Raw genomic sequence first — 10,739 nt, forward strand, 5'->3', positions numbered from 1 at the left:
TAAAATAATTTCTGAAGGCAAATAGCTATGAAACCTGGACAGAAATCTATAAAGAGATTCACAAATCATTTGGAAAATCAGCCTAGATGTAAACTTAATAAAGCACACTTCCTGTCCATCCTTGAAGTTGATCGTTCTCCAGCACCTGTCTTTGCAGATGGCAGTAAGCCTGACCCTGATACTCAAGCTCTGGTTCTGGGTCAGTTTTCTGGTTTGGACTGGTCAGGAGTCACTTCCTTCGGCATCTTCATCAGTGAACCTGTGAGTGTGCCTTAGTATTATCTTCTCTTTCTGCTCTGCAACCTTTTCCGCTAGCAGTGGTTCTCAACCTTTCTAATGCCGCGACCCTTTAATACAGTTCCTCGTGTTGTGGTGACCCCCAACCATAAAATTATTTTCGTTGCTACTTCATAACTGTAATTTTGCTACTGTTAATGAATCGTAATGTAAATATCTGTGTTTTCCGATGGTCTTAGGCTCTACAGCAGCGGTTCTCAACCTGTGGGTCGTTGCTGTAGAGCCTAAGACCATCAGAAAACACAGATATTTACATTACGATTCATAACAGTAGCAAAATTACAGTTATGAAGTAGCAACAAAAATAATTTTATGGTTGGGGGTCACCACAACACGAGGAACTGTATTAAAGGGTGGCGGCATTAGAAAGGTTGAGAACCACTGCGCAGGATGTGACTGTCCATCTCAGATGCATTCACAATGGATTTTGTTTTTAAGAGAGAACACACCGTTTTGTTGCTGGAAAGGCAGAAGTGACCTCTCAAGGCAGCCAGGGCAGCCCGGATAGAATACAGATGGAAACCAAGGGAATCCCACAGGAACTACAGAATAAAAGCCATAAGTGCTGCCTTAGAATAAACCTTTGGTGTCAACCAGGAAGGGAGCTTCCGAAACCAGGTTATTTGTAACCCTCCAGAAGATAACGAGGTGCCCCGAGTCAGGGATCCAGGCCTGGCGCTGCGCGCACTGGAAAAGACGCACCTTGGGCGGCAGCCGGGAGGGCAGCCGCAGGCCTGATGGCAGCTCCTTGGTCCCTGCCCTGCGGGGCTGGGCGGCCAGGACCCCTTCACACTGCGTGTCCCACTCCGTGGAAGTTTTGAAAGAAGGTTCGTCAGGTGCCATCACAGAAGTCACCCTCCCGCCACTTTGCTTACCGAGCGATGGTGTCTTGGCGCTGCCTGGGTTTGGAACATGCACCAGGCCTGAGTCGGGTGTTTTGAGGGTAGGGCTCAGGAATATCCCTTTATAATAATTATCCCCTGTAACTTGGCTGGCAACTACTCTAGGAATTCCTGTGGGACTTTCCATTATTTTTAAAAAATTGTATTTTCCACACCAATGATAATTCCTTGAGCACAGGGATTGTGGCTTCGTGCCCTAACATCTAAATTAATTCCCAGCAGAGAGCAAAACATCATGGAATATATTTCTCAAAGGTGGCCATCAGCTGTGCAGACTGTGGGGGAAGGTATTGGCAGTACGAAGGTGAAACTATCAAGTTAAGACTGTTATTCAGAGTGTGGAGTCAAATAATGGTAAAGCAAAACAAACAAATAAACAAACAAACAAACAACCGCCCCCCCCCAAAAAAAAATCATACAAAAAACCCTCTTTGCCTTGGAAGGACCACAGGTGGGTAAAATAGCCTAGAGATATTTTCTTTGGCAAAGGCTGTTTTCCAAAGCTCCAAGGTAACAAGGGCATCAACGTAGTAACCACTAAGTTATTTTTTTAAAACTATCTTCCAGGATTATATATGGCAGTCTTAGGCTATTGATCATTATTAAATACACCTGGCCCTTGGTGTTCTCATTGGCAAAATGGGGACATGGACACTTCCCAGCTGCCTGTGTTAAAGAGAGTTGTCAGTATGACTAGACTTCACCTGTCTAGCATCAGACGGCATTCAAAGACAGCCGTGAAGAGAGCTGGGCCCCCTCTCGCCTGCACAGAGCTGCTACATACAATAAAGCTTCTGAGCACTGGCGCCCATCCAGGCCACTCTGGCTTTGGTCTGTGCAATCTCTATCTCATCAGAATAAATGTGACTTCCTTTTTAATTGCTCCTAGTCATAACCTCTATGTAAGGCACAATAAAGCTGGAAATCCCAACCATAATGTCTATTCCTAAATTAGGACCTGCCATGCAGCTGCCAGTCATGTTCGCAGATGGTGGGTGGGAGCTGGCATTGAATGAGGTGTGCTCAGGATCCTACGATTTCTTGGACGGGAGGAGGGGGACCTGCTTTTCTTTTGGAAAAGTACAAATTGGCAAAGCTTGAAGGGATAAGGACCTTTGTGCATGAATTTTGAGAACAAAAACAAGAAAGGGAGTTTAGTTATGTAGTCTCTTGATTGGAACAAAACAATGAAAATTAGTGTGTGTAGAGGACTCTACACTAGGCTATTACACTTCAGCATTGCAACAATAACAACTATTATTATTATTATTGTTATTACTATTATTTGGAAAAGAAGGAAACTAAAACTAGGAGAATTTAAACAATTTACCCAAGACCACGGTACTAGCAGTGCAGCCAGATTTCAAACCAGGTTCCTGACTTAAATTAAGTAACTTCTTCACTATGCCCTGCTGCCTTGTCCAGAGGCAAATTCTATGGAAGAATGAAGTGATAGTCATTGGCAGGAGAGATGACAAATGGACTTACCTGACTTAGTAGTGACTATCATACTTAGTGTGTGAAGGAAACTTGGGACATTGCCTGCAGGCAGCAATGGAGTTTGATACTCTACCCACATCACAGGGGGCCCATTACTGTTCTAACTGTAAACATTTAAAAAAATGTATGTAAACATTTGATATCATAATATTTCTCTAAAATAAACAGTGGTTCTTAACCTTGGAATTCTCATGAACTCTGTGGACTGTCTGCCAAGGAAAATGTATATATGCACACAGGACCCACTCGCGCCCCCCCCCCCCCCGCCCTTTGTTTAAATTCCTTCCCTCTCTCCTACTCCACCTCTATGATCAAGAAATCTTTCTCTAGATACTTGACTTCACAAATTGTTCTGAATTTCTGAGCCAGAGACAATCTTTACAGTCTAGGGGTTGTTGAACCTGTAGGCCATCAATTTTTCTATGCTCGAGTCTGTCCATATCTGCATTTATGATAAATCATGTATTGAAAAGACATATGGATTTTTTGTCTACCCAACACCAAATATTTGGCTATGTGATGCTAACAATTTTCTGTTTAGTTTATTGCTATATCCCTAAAGCCTAGAACAGAACTTTGCACAATTACATGATATAATCTATGTGTTCTATTTTTTGTGTTAAATACATGTTTCAGAAAATTATTGTGTGAAAAATGTTTAGAAATTAATCACATAAATGTAAAAGATCAACTTGTTCTCAAAAGGATTTTATCTATAATTTTTTCATTATATACATCACTGTAGATATATAAACCTTACCAAGCTAAGAAATTTTCTTCTAGTCCTAATTTTCTAAGAGGTTGTTGTTGTTTTTTAAATTACAAATAGATGTTAGGCTTTATCAAGTGTTTAGACATTGATTGAGGTAAATTCATAATTTTTATCTTACAGTTTACTGTGGTGAATTGATAAAATTTCTAAGAATAAATCATCCTTTCATTCCTAGGATAAATCCCACTTTATTGTAATGTATTGTCATTATTATTTATTTTTGTATCATCAGACATTATTTCATAATATACCATTGAATTCAGCAAACTAATTATTTTCTTTAGGATTTTTGATAAATTAAAATTTTCAAAAATTAAATGGACCTGTAATTTTCTTCTCTTGTATTGATCTTATTTAGTTTTGAAATCAAGAATTACATCCGTCTTTTATTTGAAAACTACCTGAGATTTGGTTTTTGTTTTAACTATATCTAAGAGTCAACATATTGTTGGATCTTTTTAAAAATTTAAATTCAATCCAGGAATCTGTATGCTTTAATTGGTGAGCTTAATTTTTTTTATATTTATTATAGTTGCTGTACTATGCAAACTTATCCTGTTATCTTATTTCTATTTTCCATTCACTATATAAACTTTAATACTCCTTTCCTGTTTTGATAGAAAGACCCAGCTTTTTTTCAGCTGTCTTAAAAATTAAACATTCTATTTCTGTTCTTATAGTAAGAACCAAAGTGGCAGTTGTCCCTTACCTCATACTTACCGTTACTTTTCCCTATTAATTTCTTAAATGGACCAACAGCCATTTTTCCACTTTAAAAAACAAAAATGTTGCTACATCTTAATTTCCCTTTGATCTCCTTTAGACCCACACATTTCACTCCTGCACAAATAAAATGAAATAATAAAATAAAAAATAAAAATAAAATGTGAATGGTGTTCCCCGAACTTGCAATCAATGTGGATATTTTCTATACATTTTGTTCTGGGTTCTTGTGGATGCATTTTTCCCTTTTTCAGCTTTAAGAGAATTCCTATAATAAACTTTATCCAGATATTTGACCACCTTTTGCTCCCATGTTTTTTGTAACATTCTCCTGGGTTGCCTTTTTTTATTTGAGTGCTTCCCTCAAGAGCAATTGTAATGTGAGACCTTGTATGCTTGCGAATACTTTTGTTATGTTATAATATTTAAATCACAGTTTGGCTATATTAAATTTATAGGTTCAATATTCTTTTCAATACTTAAAAAGTATTTCTTAATTGTCTGTTTGCATCTAGTTTTTCTGTCGAGAACTATACCATTAATACAGTTCTTTTCCTCAGCTGTTAATATACCTAAGTAAGCTTCTAGAATTTCCTCTTTGTATTATTTGTTTTTAAGTTGCATTATAATGGGTACAGGTGTTAGTTTTTCTTTATCTCTACTGTTTGACTGTTCATGAGCAGTTTTAATTTTACATATTTCATATTTTTAAAAAATGTTAGGTATTTATCTTCATTGTAACTTCAAGACAAGGATAAGACAAAAATAACCACTACCACTACTTATCATAGGACTGGACAAAACTGTAAGGAAATTAAAGAATTAGAGATGTAGGATTGGAAGGGAAAAGATAAAACTGGCATTGTTTTCAGAAGAGATGATCATCTACCTAGAGCAGTGGTTCTCAACCTTTTTAATGCTGCGACCCTTTAATACAGTTCCTCATGTTGTGGTGACCCCCACCATAAAATTATTTTCGTTGCTACTTCATAACTGTAATTTTGCTACTGTTATGAATCGTAATGTAAATATCTGTGTTTTCCGATAGTCTTTCTCAACCTACAAAGATCATCATAACCAACGGACAAACTATTAAAACTAATAAGAGAGGTCAACAAGTTTGCCAAAAATAAGATAAACACACAAATATTAGAATTTTTTTACACCAATAATAACCAACTTGAAAATATAATAAAAAGTGAGGGGCTATTCACAATGTCAAAAGTTAGTAAGTAATTAAGTAAGAAAGTAAGAATTAACTTATCTAAGAATACACTATTTAAAAAAAAAGAATACACTATACTTTCATGGAGAAAATTTTAAAACTCTACTACTAAAGAACATAGAATATGATCTCAGTAGATGGAGAGCTAGCCCATGCTTAGATGGGCCAAATTACTCTTATAATGATACCAACCTTCCTTAAAGCAATCAGTTAATTAAATAAAAACAAATCAAAATTCCAGTTGGATTTTTTTTAGGAACTTGATGAACTAACTCTAAAATTTTAAGATTCACTGTAATAAATAATAATTAAACCTGTAAAGTGTTAGTACAAGAACAGACAATGAAGTCAATGAAATAAAATATAATTCAAAAGGCAGGCCCATATAGATAATGTAAGTATATTTTAAAAAAGGACACCATGAGTGAAGCTTACAGATTACAGATTAGGAGAAGAAATTTGCATTGAGTAAAACTGATAATATCTAGAATTTCACTTGTAGAATATACAAAAAACTGCCCATCAATAAGAAAAATACAGCAAACTCAGTAGAGAAATTGACAAAGGAGTGAACAGAAATTTTAGAAAAGAGGAAATCCAGAAGGTTAGCAAGCATATGAAGAGATGCTCAAATTTATTACTGTTTGTAATGTAAAATAAAATGACAGTGAACTATCACTACACCTATTAGGTTGGCAAATATTAGAAAGCTGCTGATGCCAAGTCTGGTGGTGAAACGGGAAGCTTCATCAACTGCTGTAGGGATCCTGGAGAGCAATTGGGTTGTATTCAGTCAGCCCACATTTATGCATATTCTTTGACCTAGGAATTCTATCTCTGTGCATGTAACCCCAAGGAAATTTTCACATGCCTCTGTACAAGGGTACATGTCAGCATGTTTATTGATGCTTTGCTTTGTGGAGGGGGAGTTGGAAACAATCTGGTTAAGTAAAAGGCAATGCTTGCATTCCATTAAATACTTTCAAGCGTTTAGAAATGACAGATGCAAAGTATGCATAGCAATATGAATGGATCTTACAACACAGTGATGAGATAAGAAGTAGTATGAGCTCTCTAACACTATAGCACCTACATCAATTAAAAATCTAGGAGTGCAAAACAATACAGATTTTACAAGTACAGGTTACGAATATGTTTTATTTACAAATAAAAGAATTAACATCATCCAGATGAAAATCATTACTTTGATTGAAATGATAGGTGACTATTGGAGGTGAATGGAAACAGGAAAAAGAATATGTATGGCCGTAGCTCGTTTGGCTCAGTAGATGGAGCATCGGCCTATGGACTGAAGGGTCCTAGGTTCGATTCTGGTCATGGGCACATGCCTGGGTTGCAGGCTCAATCCCCATTAGGGGGTGTGCAGGAGGCAGCTGATGAATGATTCTCTCTCATTATTGATGTTTCTATCTCTCTCTCCCTCTCCCTTCCTCTTTGAAATCAATAAAAAATATAAATATATAAAACAAACAAAAAAACCCCCACAAATTAGTGTTAAAAAAAAGAATATGCATGGAAGGTATACAGAAAAGTGAATGAATGAATGAATGAATGATGAATAAACAAAAGAAGAATGAATAGCCCTAACTGGTTTGGCTCAGTGGATAGAGCATTGGCCTGTGGACTGAGGGGTCCCAGGTTTGATTCAGGTCAAGGGCATGTACCTTTGTTACAGGCACATCCCCAGTAAGGGTTGTGCAGGAGGCAGCTGATCGGTGTTTTTCTCTCTTTTCTAACTCTCTTTCCCTCTCCCTGTCCGTAAAAAATCAATAAAATCTATTTTTTTTAAAAAAAGAAGGAAAATGAATAAATAAGAGAGGGACCTTTTATGGACCAATGGTGATAAAGTGCTGTGGATAAAGAGGACAATAAAAGCCCAAAAGAAAAGAGAAAATTAAGGCCTGATATAGATGATAGCACATAATGAGCACTTGGTAAATATTTGTTGAGTGAAGGAAGAAATGAAGTCTGTGGTGAATCCTTTTTGCAAGGTAAGAGTTCTTTTTGCAATATGGATCAGTGCTCTTCACTGAATTATTTTAGGAGTTTTAATTTTGGTATACCAATTTTTTGAAAAGTGAGCACATCTGAATGGCATTATCCAGATTTTCTTTTATTTCTCTACTTCTTGAGATATTGCATAAACATGGACAGCTTGTCCTCTTTTGAACTATGCCATGTAGTTTGACTTTTTAAAAATATATACTGAGTGGCCAGATTATTATGATATCTGAATGCATAATAATCTGGCCACTCAGTGTATATCTTATATAATAAAAGGCTAATATGCAAATGTCCCCTTGACCAGGAATTCAAACAGCAGGCATGCCAGCCAACCGCCCATGTCCCCTCCCCCTGGCCAGGCTGGCCGGACCCCATCCATGCACGAATTCATGCACCGGGCCTCTAATATGTGTACATTGAGTGGCCAGATTATTATGCGTTCAGAGATCATAATAATCTGGCCACTCAGTGTATATGTTTATATTGATTTTAGAGACAGTGTATATGTTTATATTGATTTTTCGAGAAAAGGAGGGGGAGGGAGAGAAACATTGATGTGGGAGAGAAACATCAATTGGTTGCCTCCGGCATGTACCCCTGTCCAACCCGAGCATGTGCCCTGACCTGGAATTGAACTGGTGACCTTTTGATGCATGGGACCATGCTCAACTAACTGAGCCACACTGCCCAGGGCTGTAGTTTGACTTTTGATCTGAGTCACAGGAAATGTCTTTTCAGCAAATGTTTGCCATTTAGATCAAGTCTTGGTTCCCAAGTATCTGCCCATGTGTGGTCATTGATGTCTAAGGTCTTTGTTGGAAGCACTGAGCTGGAATCTGCTTTCTGAGCTTCAAGGTTGTCAGAAGGGGCAGGGTTTATTGCTGGCCTTGATGCTGGACTTGCCAATTGAGATTTTTTTCTCTGCCACTGTACAAGATTTGACTTGTCAGAGCACCTTTGGGTTTGTCTTCTTCCTCCCCTCTTTCCAGAGGACAAGGATTTATCCCCGGGGATATAATTATCTATTGATCTGCTCCAGGTTTTAAGATCAGTGATCCTATGTTACTACTAATAAACATGGCTGACATTTGGCTTTCACTGATCTCAATTTAATGAATATTGATTAGTATTTAAAGCTCTGTCTCTAGTTATATGAACTGGGTTCTGACATCTAGCCTACACCTAACAGCCGTGCGGCACTGAGTAAATCAAATTTCCTAAACATATGCTTGTTTCTCTGAACAATATGGATAGAAGTTTCCTCAGAGCTGTGGTGATTAGATAATGTAGTTAAGGCTTAACATGGAGTTTGGGGCATAATATGTAGTTATTATTATTATTTCATGGAAATCATTATGCTAGCTAGGCTTGTAAAGAGAAGCAAAGATGAATTTTTAAAAGTTCTTAATTTTGTGAACTTGGAGAGAATAAGACAAACGCCCAAAATACAGAACAATGTGAGGGGACCCGTGAGGTCACATATCCCCCTAAGAACCTAATGAAACATCCTGAGAACAGCTTCTTCATTTCATAAACAAGGAGACGGAGGCTCGGAAGAGTTACCTGACATGGCCAAGGGTGCACAGCCGGTGAGTGGCAGAGCCTCGATGGGAACCAGCATCTCCTATGACTGAGCCAGGCCTGATGGGTGTGTGTTTCCAGTGCACACTTCTCAGTGTGGCTCAAGGCCTTGTGACACTGCTCCCCGCCAGGCCACTGGCCGCATGGGGCCCTCCCTGTCCCGAAGTCCAGAGGCTTTGGGGTGAGGGCTCAAAACACAGGTAGACTTCTCAGTTTTCAGTGAGTCCTTTATGTGGATAACATTTCTCAAGACCTGCCCTCAAACCAACCCACTAGCAGACAGTAATTTGTTAAATCTGTTACTTCATCAACTGAGCTTTTATTGAGGGACAGGTATGCTACCATGTGAGGGACCAGGAGACAGGGAAACCTCCTTGAGGAACCTACAGTCATGCAACAAGTTGCTGTCATACAATGAACAAGGTACTCCAAAAGCTGAGAAAAGAGCCTAATATTTTCTCCACTAGGAGGTTTGGTGCGTCAGAACATTTTTCACCAAAAAAGGTACTACTTGAGCTAGATATTGAAAAAGAAGGAACTGGGGAAGAGGAACCTGGCAAGAGAGGATGACAAGGTCAAAGGCAGGGAATTGCATGGATGTGCAGAGTGGAGTTTAGAAGTCACTGGGGACCAGTGGAGGGGGTGGTGGTTGGGAGGGATGGTGGTGAGTGATGGGGCTGGAAAGATGGAAAGGGCTAGATTGTGAAAGGCCTTGTGTGCCTCCAGCTCTGGACTGGAGGGAATAGGGGGAAGCTTTTTAAACTGAGGAATGGCATGAGCCAATCTAGGCTGTGTAAGATGGCTCTGAGGCAGCCGTGGGACACAGCAGCAAGGTCGGCCCTAGCTGGTCTAGATCCCAAGCTGTGGGTCACTGGGGCCCAAGCATGTGGACTTCACATACACATGGCTGAAGGCTTCCAAACTGGGAAGGAGCCCATAGCCTAACACCCTAAACACTACCTGATGATGAACCCCATCACCTTCCTCCGGGAGCTTCATGCTGACAGGTGGGTGGGCCCTGGGAGAGAGGCCGTGTTCACAGTGCGCCTGCAGATTCCCACTGTGGAGCCAGCCCATCTGGGGGGGCGGGGGGGGCCACGGTGTCCTCTCTTCTCCCCGCTGAGTGAGTTGGCCTCTTCCGTGGGCCCGTGGACCATCTGAGCCAGCGTCCCCCTACTTAACCATGAGTAAAAGATGCCATTTTGGTGGTGGCTGGGGGGCAAGGAGAGGGGCTGCTGTGTTTTAAAATGGAATCAACAGAAAAGCAATATTAAAAGAATGAGGAGGTTGTTTAGTGAGGCTTGAAGAGACTACAGGTGTTTCCTCCAGCAAGTGAGAACCAGTGACCCCATGGGAATAGCATTTCCCGTGAGCAGGGCCCATGGCGGACTGAGTTCCCGCTCACATCCTGGCGGTGTAGAAGCCTGGAGGGGCACCACAGCAAACCCAGAGTTTTCCATGCGGACTTTTGGGGCTCCTCGCTTGTGTGGGGGCACAGAGGACTGGGCACACAATGCACACAGGTCACCCTCATTCACCCTTTCCCACTCACCACACTGGCCACGTGGCAAGGGCCCCGGCCTAGTGCGCCCGGGGTTGTTCAGGTCCAGCTGGCGGGCTCCGGCCAGCGGTGTGCAGCTGGCGGGCTCTGAGGGTGCGGGTGGGTGACAGGCAGCCTCCTGAGGACGCGCGGGGCCTGCGGGGGGGAGGATGT

General features: G+C 40.4%; 1 pseudogene across 1 annotated transcript; it reads right to left on the reverse strand.

Moving 5' to 3' along the window:
- Positions 1 to 200: 200 nt before the first annotated feature.
- LOC307110188 (protein Mis18-beta-like) lies at positions 201 to 1,140 on the reverse strand (annotated as a pseudogene). Its single transcript has 2 exons — positions 677 to 1,140; positions 201 to 311 (listed from the first exon to the last, which is right to left on the reverse strand). The product of its transcript is annotated as a protein Mis18-beta-like (transcript).
- Positions 1,141 to 10,739: the final 9,599 nt, after the last annotated feature.

Source organism: Cnephaeus nilssonii, assembly GCF_951640355.1.
Source record: "Cnephaeus nilssonii genome assembly, chromosome: 13".
Lineage (NCBI taxonomy): Eukaryota > Metazoa > Chordata > Mammalia > Chiroptera > Vespertilionidae > Cnephaeus > Cnephaeus nilssonii.